Below are 8,735 nucleotides of genomic sequence, written 5' to 3'. Positions count from 1 at the left end.
TCTCAGAGTCCTGGCCGGCTTATAAAAAGTGTCCGGCTCGGACTCTTAACTATTCTTGCCTTACACTACAAGTCATGCCTTAACGACAGTTTATCACTACGGGTCTTAAGCCGCCTCTAGGTCTTAGGCCCATAACTGAACCGCCATTTTCAAGCTTGATATTGGGCTTCATGTGATGATCGTCAGAACATAACCCGACCCCTCCTGGGCGGGTGACTCCAGTAGTTATATTCCCAACAAGCGGACAGTATCATGTCTTCACCACTAGCTTGGACAAGCGCGATCAGAAGCTTCATAAAAGGGTAGTGAATGCCGTTGAACCGGCCGTGCCCCGTTATTTGCGCTGGTCCGAGCAGCCGATTGTGTGGAGTAGAGAAGATCATCCACCCCGGGTTGACAATCCGGGTCATCTGGCTCTGGTGGTGGCACCTCAGGTGGGAGGCTATAAGTTCACTAAGGTACTCATGGATGGAGGGAGTAGCATCAATATCCTTTATTATGAAACTTTTCGTCGCATGGGGTTAACAGATAAAAATCTTAAATCGTCCAATACGGTGTTCCATGGTGTGGTGCCTGGTAAGTCGGCATATCCTGTTGGTAAGATAGCTTTGGGGGTGGCTTTTGGAGATGAGCATGACTCAAGATCAGAAACCTTGACCTTTGAAGTGGTGAAAATCAGCAGCCCATATCATGCCCTATTTGGACGGCCAGCTTATGCTAAGTTCATGGCACGACCTTGTTATGTCTATCTGCAGCTCAAGATGCCGGGTCACAAGGGAACTATAACCGTGCATGGGAGCCGCAAGATTGCTCTGGAATGTGAAGAAGGTGATGCGGCTTATGCTGAGTCGGTTTGTGCAACAGAAGAGTTGAAGTTTTACAAGGACAATGTTGATCCGGCAGATATGACTTCGTTGAAGAAACCAACTACGGAGCATGATCCGGCCCTGAAGTTTAAATCGGCTGATGAGACTAAACTTGTTGACTTCGTACTTGGTGATTCGTCCAAGCAGTTTAGCATCAGCGCTAACTTGGATCTGAAATAGGAAAGCGCGCTCATTGAGTTCATCCGTGAGAATCGGGACATCTTTGCATGGAAGCCTTCTGACATGCTTGGTGTACCGAGAGAACTCGCTGAGCACACTCTCAATGTTGATCCTAAGTATAAACCGGTCAAGCAGTTTCTCCGCCGGTTCAATGAAGAAAGACGCAAAGCTATTGGGGAAGAACTAGCCAGGCTCTTGGCGGCTGGATTTATCATTGAAGTATTCCATCCTGAGTGGTTGGCTAATCCGGTGCTGGTCCTCAAGAAGAATGGCACTTGGCATATGTGTGTGGACTACACAGATCTCAACAAAGCTTGTCCAGCAGATCCTTTTGCCCTCCCCCGTATTGATCAAATTATTGATGCTACGGCGGGTTGCGAGCGTTTAAATTTTTTGGATGCATATTCTGGTTATCATCAGATCAAAATGGCAGTTAAGGACCAGGAGAAGACAACCTTCATAACTCCCTTTGGAGCCTTCTGCTATGTGTCCATGCCCTTTGGGCTCAAGAGTGCACAGGCAACTTATCAACGGTGTGTACAGAATTGTCTTCATAAACAGATCGGGGCGCAATGTTCATGCCTATGTGGATGATATTGTGGTAAAATCAAGGAAGAAGGAGACATTGATTGATGACTTGAAGGAAACCTTTGATAACCTGCGGGTTTATAAAATGATGCTTAATCCAGCCAAATGTGTCTTTGGTGTGCCTGCAGGGAAGCTCCTGGGTTTTTTGATGTCTAACAGGGGCATTGAAGCTAATCCGGAGAAGATCAAGGCCATCACCTCCTTGGCTAAACCAAAGTGTATCAATGATGTTCAACGCCTAGCAGGCCGGATTGCCGCGTTGAGCCGGTTTGTCAGTCGCCTTGGTGAGAAGGCCATCCCTTTGTATCAGATGCTGAAGAAAACAGATAACTTCGTCTGGAGTGACGCCGCTAATGAAGCATTTGAGGACTTAAAGCGGCAGCTAGCTAATCCGCCGATTCTCGCTGCTCGGGTTGATAAAGAACTGTTGCTGCTATATGTGGCAGCTAACGCTCGGGCTGTTAGTGTGGCTATTGTGGTAGAGCGCAAAGAGGCAGGAAAGGAATATCCGGTTCAGCGACCGGTTTACTATATCAGCGAGGTACTTATTGAGTCCAAGCAGAGGTACCCACACTGGCCAAAATTTGTGTATGGGGTTTTCATGGCAAGCCGGAAATTGAAGCAGTATTTTCAAGGTCATCCCATCACGGTGGTCAGCTCTGCTCCTTTGGGAGATATAATCCAGAATAGGGAAGCAACCGGCCGGATTGCTAAGTGGGCTATTGAGCTCGGGCCTCACGGGTTGAAATACATGCCCCGAACGGCAATCAAATCTCAGGCACTTGTGGATTTCATCAATGATTGGACAGAGTTGCAAGCGCCAGAAGAGAAGCCGGATCATACTTATTGGACTATTCATTTTGATGGTTCCAGGCAATTGGAGGGCTCGGGGGCTGGAGTTGTATTAACTTCCCCACGAGGTGATAAGTTTTGTTATGTTCTCCGTTTAATGTTCCCGTGCACTAACAATGCAACTGAATATGAGGCTTTACTCCATGGTCTTCGGATGGCTAAGGAGATGAACTTAAGCCGAGTTAATTGCTTCGGTGACTCGGATTTGGTGGCTCAACAAGTGTCCGGCACTTGGGATTCCAAGGACCCACTCATGGCAGCATATCGTCGTGAGGTGGATATTGTTGCTGGTCACTTTAAAGGTTATCAGGTTGATCATGTGGACCGGCGAAGGAATGAAGCGGCGGACGCTTTAAGCCGCCTGGGTTCCCAACGTAAACCGGTTCCACCTAATGTCTTCTTGGATGTTTTGCATAATCCGTCTGTCAAGCTCCCTGGTGAAGAGGATTTGGCTGTTCCTGATCCGGAGGCCCAATTGGTGGCGGCTCTTCATGTTATCCCGGATTGGACGGTTCCATATTTGGCGTATATCAACCGGGGCGAGTTACCAGAAGATGAAACTTTGGCCAGGCAAATAACCCAGCGGTCCAAGTCCATGACTATTATCAATGGAGAATTACATCATTGCAGTGTGACAGGGGTGTTTCAACGCTGTGTATCTCCTGAGGAAGGCCGTGAAATTTTGCGTGAGATCCACGAAGGAGATTGTGGACACCATGCCGGTTCAAAATCTTTGGTGGCCAAGGCGTTTCGTCACGGTTTCTATTGGTTGACAGTTCATGCTGATGCCAAGGACTTGGTTAAAAGATGTGATGGCTGTCAGAAATTCTCACGGCGTGCTCATGTGACAGCTCAAGAATTGAGGATGATTCCAATCACCTCGCCGTTTGCAACTTGGGGGCTGGATATGGTTGGGCCTTTCAAGAGGTCCAAGGACAAGAAGACCCACCTTTTGGTGGCGGTTGATAAGTTCACGATGTTGGAAATATGCCCTAGAGGCAATAATAAAATGGTTATTATAATATTTCCTTGTTCATGATAATTGTCTATTGTTCATGCTTTAATTGTGTTATCCGGAAATCGTAATACATATGTGAATACATAGACCATAACATGTCCCTAGTGAGCCTCTAGTTGACTAGCTCGTTGATCAATAGATGGTTACGGTTTCCTGACCATGGACATTGGATGTCATTGATAACGGGATCACATCATTAGGAGAATGATGTGATGGACAAGACCAATCCTAAGCATAGCACTAGATCGTGTAGTTCGTTTGCTAAAGCTTTTCTAATGTCAAGTATCATTTCCTTAGACCATGAGATCGTGCAACTCCCGAATACCGTAGGAATGCTTTGGGTGTACCAAACGTCACAACGTAACTGGGTGGCTATAAAGGTGCACTACAGGTATCTCCGAAAGTGTCTGTTGGGTTGGCTCGGATCGAGACTGGGATTTGTCACTCCGTATGACGGAGAGGTATCTCTGGGCCCACTCGGTATTGCATCATCATAATGATCTCAATGTGACTAATTGTTAGTCACGGGATCATGCATTACGGAACAAGTAAAGTGACCTGCCGGTAAAGAGATTGAACGAGGTATTGGGATACCGACGATCGTATCTCGGGCAAGTAACGTACCGATTGACAAAGGGAATTGTATACGGGATTGCTTGAATCCTCGACATCGTGGTTCATCCGATGAGATCATTGTGGAACATGTGGGAGCCAACATGGGTATCCAGATCCCGCTGTTGGTTATTGGCTAGAGAGGTGTATCGGTCATGTCTGCATGATTCCTGAACCCGTAGGGTCTACACACTTAAGGTTCGATGACGCTAGGGTTATAAGGAAGGTTTGTATGTGATTACCGAATGTTGTTCGGAGTCCCGGATGAGATCCCGGACGTCACGAGGAGTTCCGGAATGGTCCGGAGGTAAAGATTTATATATGGGAAGTCACCATACGGTCACCGGAAATATTCGGGGGTATACCGGTATTGTACCGGGACCACCGGAGGGGTTCCGGGGGTCCACCGGGAGGGTCCACCTTCCCCGGAGGGCCTTATGGGCTGTAGGTGGAAGGGAACCAGCCCTTAGTGGGCTGGGCGCCAACCCCCCTAGGGCCCATGCGCCTAGGGTTTGGGGGAAACCCTAAAAGGGGGCGCCCCCCTTGCTTGGGGGGCAAGCCACCTCCCCCTTGGCCGCCGCCCCCCTCTAGATCCCATCTAGAGGGGCCGGCCCCCTTCCCCCTTCTCCCTATAAATAGAGGGGTGAGGGGAGGGCTGCAGCACCACATCCAAGGCGCAGCCCCTCCCCTCCCCAACACCTCTCCTCCTCCGCGTGTGCTTGGCGAAGCCCTGCCGGAGAACTGTCACTCCACCACCACCACGCCGTCGTGCTTCTGTTGGAGCCTTCTTCCTCAACCTCTCCCTCCTCCTTGCTGGATCAAGGTGTGGGAGGCGTCACCGCTCCGTACGTGTGTTGAACGCGGAGGTGCCGTCCGTTCGGCGCTTGGATCATCGGTGATTTGGATCACGACAAGTACGACTCCATCAACCCCGTTCTCTTGAACGCTTCCGCTCGCGATCTACACGGGTATGTAGATGCACTCCTCCCCTCTCGTTGCTAGTAAACTCCATTGATTGATCTTGGTGATGCGTAGAAAATTTTAATTTCTGCTACGATCCCCAACAGTGGCATCATGAGCTAGGTCTATGCGTAGTTTCTATGCACGAGTAGAACACAAGTTGTTGTGGGCGTTGATTTTTTCAATTTACTTGCCGTTACTAGTCTTATCTTGATTTGGCGGCATCGTGGGATGAAGCGGCCCGGACCGACCTTACACGTACGCTTACGTGAGACAGGTTCCACCAACTGACATGCACTAGTTGCATAAGGTGGCTAGCGGGTGTCTGTCTCTCCCACTTTAGTCGGATCGGATTCGATGAAAAGGGTCCTTATGAAGGGTAAATAGAAATTGGCATATCACGTTGTGGTTTTGGCGTAGGTAAGAATCGTTCTTGCTAGAAACCTATAGCAGCCACGTAAAAGTTTGCAACAACAATTAGAGGACGTCTAACTTGTTTTTGCAGCAAGTGTCATGTGATGTGATATGGCCAGAAGGATGTGATGAATGATATATGTGATGTATGAGATTGATCATGTTCTTGTAATAGGAATCACGACTTGCATGTCGATGAGTATGACAACCGGCAGGAGCCATAGGAGTTGTGTTAATTTATTTATGACCTGCGTGTCAACTGGAACGTCATGTAATTACTTTACTTTATTTCTAACCGTTAGCCATAGTAGTAGAAGTAATAGTTGGCGAGACAACTTCATGAAGACACGATGATGGAGATCATGGTGTCATGCCGGTGACGATGATGAACATGGCGCCCCGAAGATGGAGATCAAAAGGAGCAAAATGATATTGGCCATATCATGTCACTATTTGATTGCATGTGATGTTTATCATGTTTTACATCTTATTTGCTTAGAACGACGGTAGCATAAATAAGATGATCCCTCGGTAAAATTTCAAGAAAGTGTTCCCCCTAACTGTGCACCATTGTGAAGGTTCGTTGTTCCGAAGCACCACGTGATGATCGGGTGTGATAGGTCCTAACGTTCGCATACAACGGGTGTAAGCCAGATTTACACACGCAATACACTTAGGTTGACTTGACGAGCCTAGCATGTACAGACATGGCCTCGGAACACAAGAGACCGAAAGGTCGAACATGAGTCGTATAGCAGATACGATCAACATGAAGATGTTCACCGATGATGATTAGTCTGTCTCTCGTGATGATCGGACACGGCCTAGTTGACTCGGATCATGTATCACTTAGATGACTAGAGGGATGTCTGTCTGAGTGGGGGTTCGTTAATAATTTGATTAGATGAACTTCATTATCATGAACTTAGTCTAAAAACCTTTACAATATGTCTTGTAGATCAAATGGCCCACGCTAATGTTGCCCTCAACTTCAACGCGTTCCTAGAGAAAACCAAGCTTAAAGACGATGGTAGCAACTACACGGACTGGGTCCGTGACCTGAGGATTATCCTCATAGCTGCCAAGAAAGCTTATGTCCTTGAAGCACCGCTAGGTGATGCACCTGTTTTCCCAGCTACTCAAGACGTTCTGAACGCCTGGCAGTCACGTAGTGATGATTACTCCCTGGTTCAGTGCGGCATGCTTTACAGCTTAGAACCGGGGCTCCAAAAGTGTTTTGAGCAGCACGGAGCATATGAGATGTTCCAAGAGCTAAAAATGGTTTTCCAAGCTCATGCCCGGGTCGAGAGATATAAAGTCTCCGACAAGTTCTACAGTTGTAAGATGGAGGAGAATAGTTCCGTCAGCGAACACATACTCAAAATGTCTGGGTTGCACAACCGCTTGTCTCAGCCGGGAGTTAATCTCCCGGATGACGCGGTCGTTGACAGAATCCTTCAGTCGCTCCCACCTAGCTACAAGAGCTTTGTGATGAACTTCAATATGCAGGGGATGGAAAAGACCATTCCTGAGGTATATTCAATGCTGAAATCAGCGGAGGTGGAGATCAAAAAGGAACATCAAGTGTTGATGGTGAATAAAACCACTAAGTTCAAGAAAGGCAAGGGTAAGAAGAACTTCAAGAAAGATGGCAAGGGAGTTGCCGCGCCCGGTAAGCAAGCTGCCGGGAAGAAGACAAAGAGTGGACCCAAGCCTGAGACTGAGTGCTTTTATTGCAAGGGAAACGGTCACTGGAAGCGGAACTGCCCCAAGTACTTAGCGGATAAGAAGGCCGGAAATACCAAAGGTATATGTGATATACATGTTATAGATGTGTACCTAACCAGCGCTCGTAGTAGCTCCTGGGTATTTGATACCGGTGCGGTTGCTCATATTTGTAACTCAAAGCAGGAGCTGCGGAATAAGCGGAGACTGGCGAAGGACGAGGTGACGATGCGCGTCGGGAATGGTTCCAAGGTCGATGTGATCGCCGTCGGCACGCTACCTCTACATTTACCTACGGGACTAGTTTTAAACCTCAATAATTGTTATTTAGTGCCAGCTTTGAGCATGAACATTGTATCTGGATCTCGTTTAATGCGAGATGGCTACTCATTTAAATCCGAGAATAATGGTTGTTCTATTTATATGAGAGATATGTTTTATGGTCATGCCCCGCTGGTCAATGGTTTATTCTTAATGAATCTCGAACGTGATGTTACACATATTCATAGTGTGAATGCCAAGAAATGTAAGGTTGATAATGATAGTCCCACATACTTTTGGCACTGCCGCCTTGGTCACATTGGTGTCAAAACGCATGAAGAAACTCCATGCAGATGGACTTTTGGAGTCTCTTGATTATGAATCATTTGACACGTGCGAACCATGCCTCATGGGAAAAATGACCAAGACTCCATTCTCCGGAACAGTGGAGCGAGCAACCAACTTATTGGAAATCATACATAATGATGTGTGCGGTCCAATGAGCGTTGAGGCTCGCGGTGGCTATCGTTATGTTCTCACCCTCACTGATGACTTGAGTAGATATGGGTATGTCTACTTAATGAAACACAAGTCTGAGACCTTTGAAAAGTTCAAGGAATTTCAGAGTGAGGTTGAGAATCAACGTGACAGAAAAATAAAGTTCTTACGATCAGATCGTGGAGGGGAATATTTGAGTCACGAATTTGGCACACACTTAAGGAAATGTGGAATTGTTTCACAACTCATGCCGCCTGGAACACCTCAGCGTAATGGTGTGTCCGAACGTCGTAATCGCACTCTATTGGATATGGTGCGATCTATGATGTCTCTTACCGATCTACCGCTATCATTCTGGGGTTATGCTTTAGAGACTGCCGCATTCACTTTAAATAGGGCTCCGTCGAAATCTGTTGAGACGACACCGTATGAATTATGGTTTGGAAAGAAACCTAAGCTGTCGTTTCTTAAAGTTTGGGGATGCGATGCTTATGTCAAGAAACTTCAACCTGAAAAGCTCGAACCCAAGTCGGAAAAATGCGTCTTCATAGGATACCCTAAGGAAACCATTGGGTATACCTTCTACCTCAGATCCGAAGGCAAGATCTTCGTTGCTAAGAACATGTCCTTTCTGGAGAAAGAGTTTCTCTCGAAAGAAGTAAGTGGGAGGAAAGTGGAACTTGATGAGATGACCCCTCTCGAACCAGAAAGTAGCGCAGCACAAGAAAAAGTTTCTGTGGTGCCTGCACCGACTAGAGAGG

Source organism: Aegilops tauschii, chromosome 4 (genome assembly GCF_002575655.3).
Source record: "Aegilops tauschii subsp. strangulata cultivar AL8/78 chromosome 4, Aet v6.0, whole genome shotgun sequence".
Taxonomy (NCBI): domain Eukaryota; kingdom Viridiplantae; phylum Streptophyta; class Magnoliopsida; order Poales; family Poaceae; genus Aegilops; species Aegilops tauschii.
The sequence above is the reverse complement of the archived record's forward strand: the minus strand, read 5'-3'. Positions refer to the sequence as shown.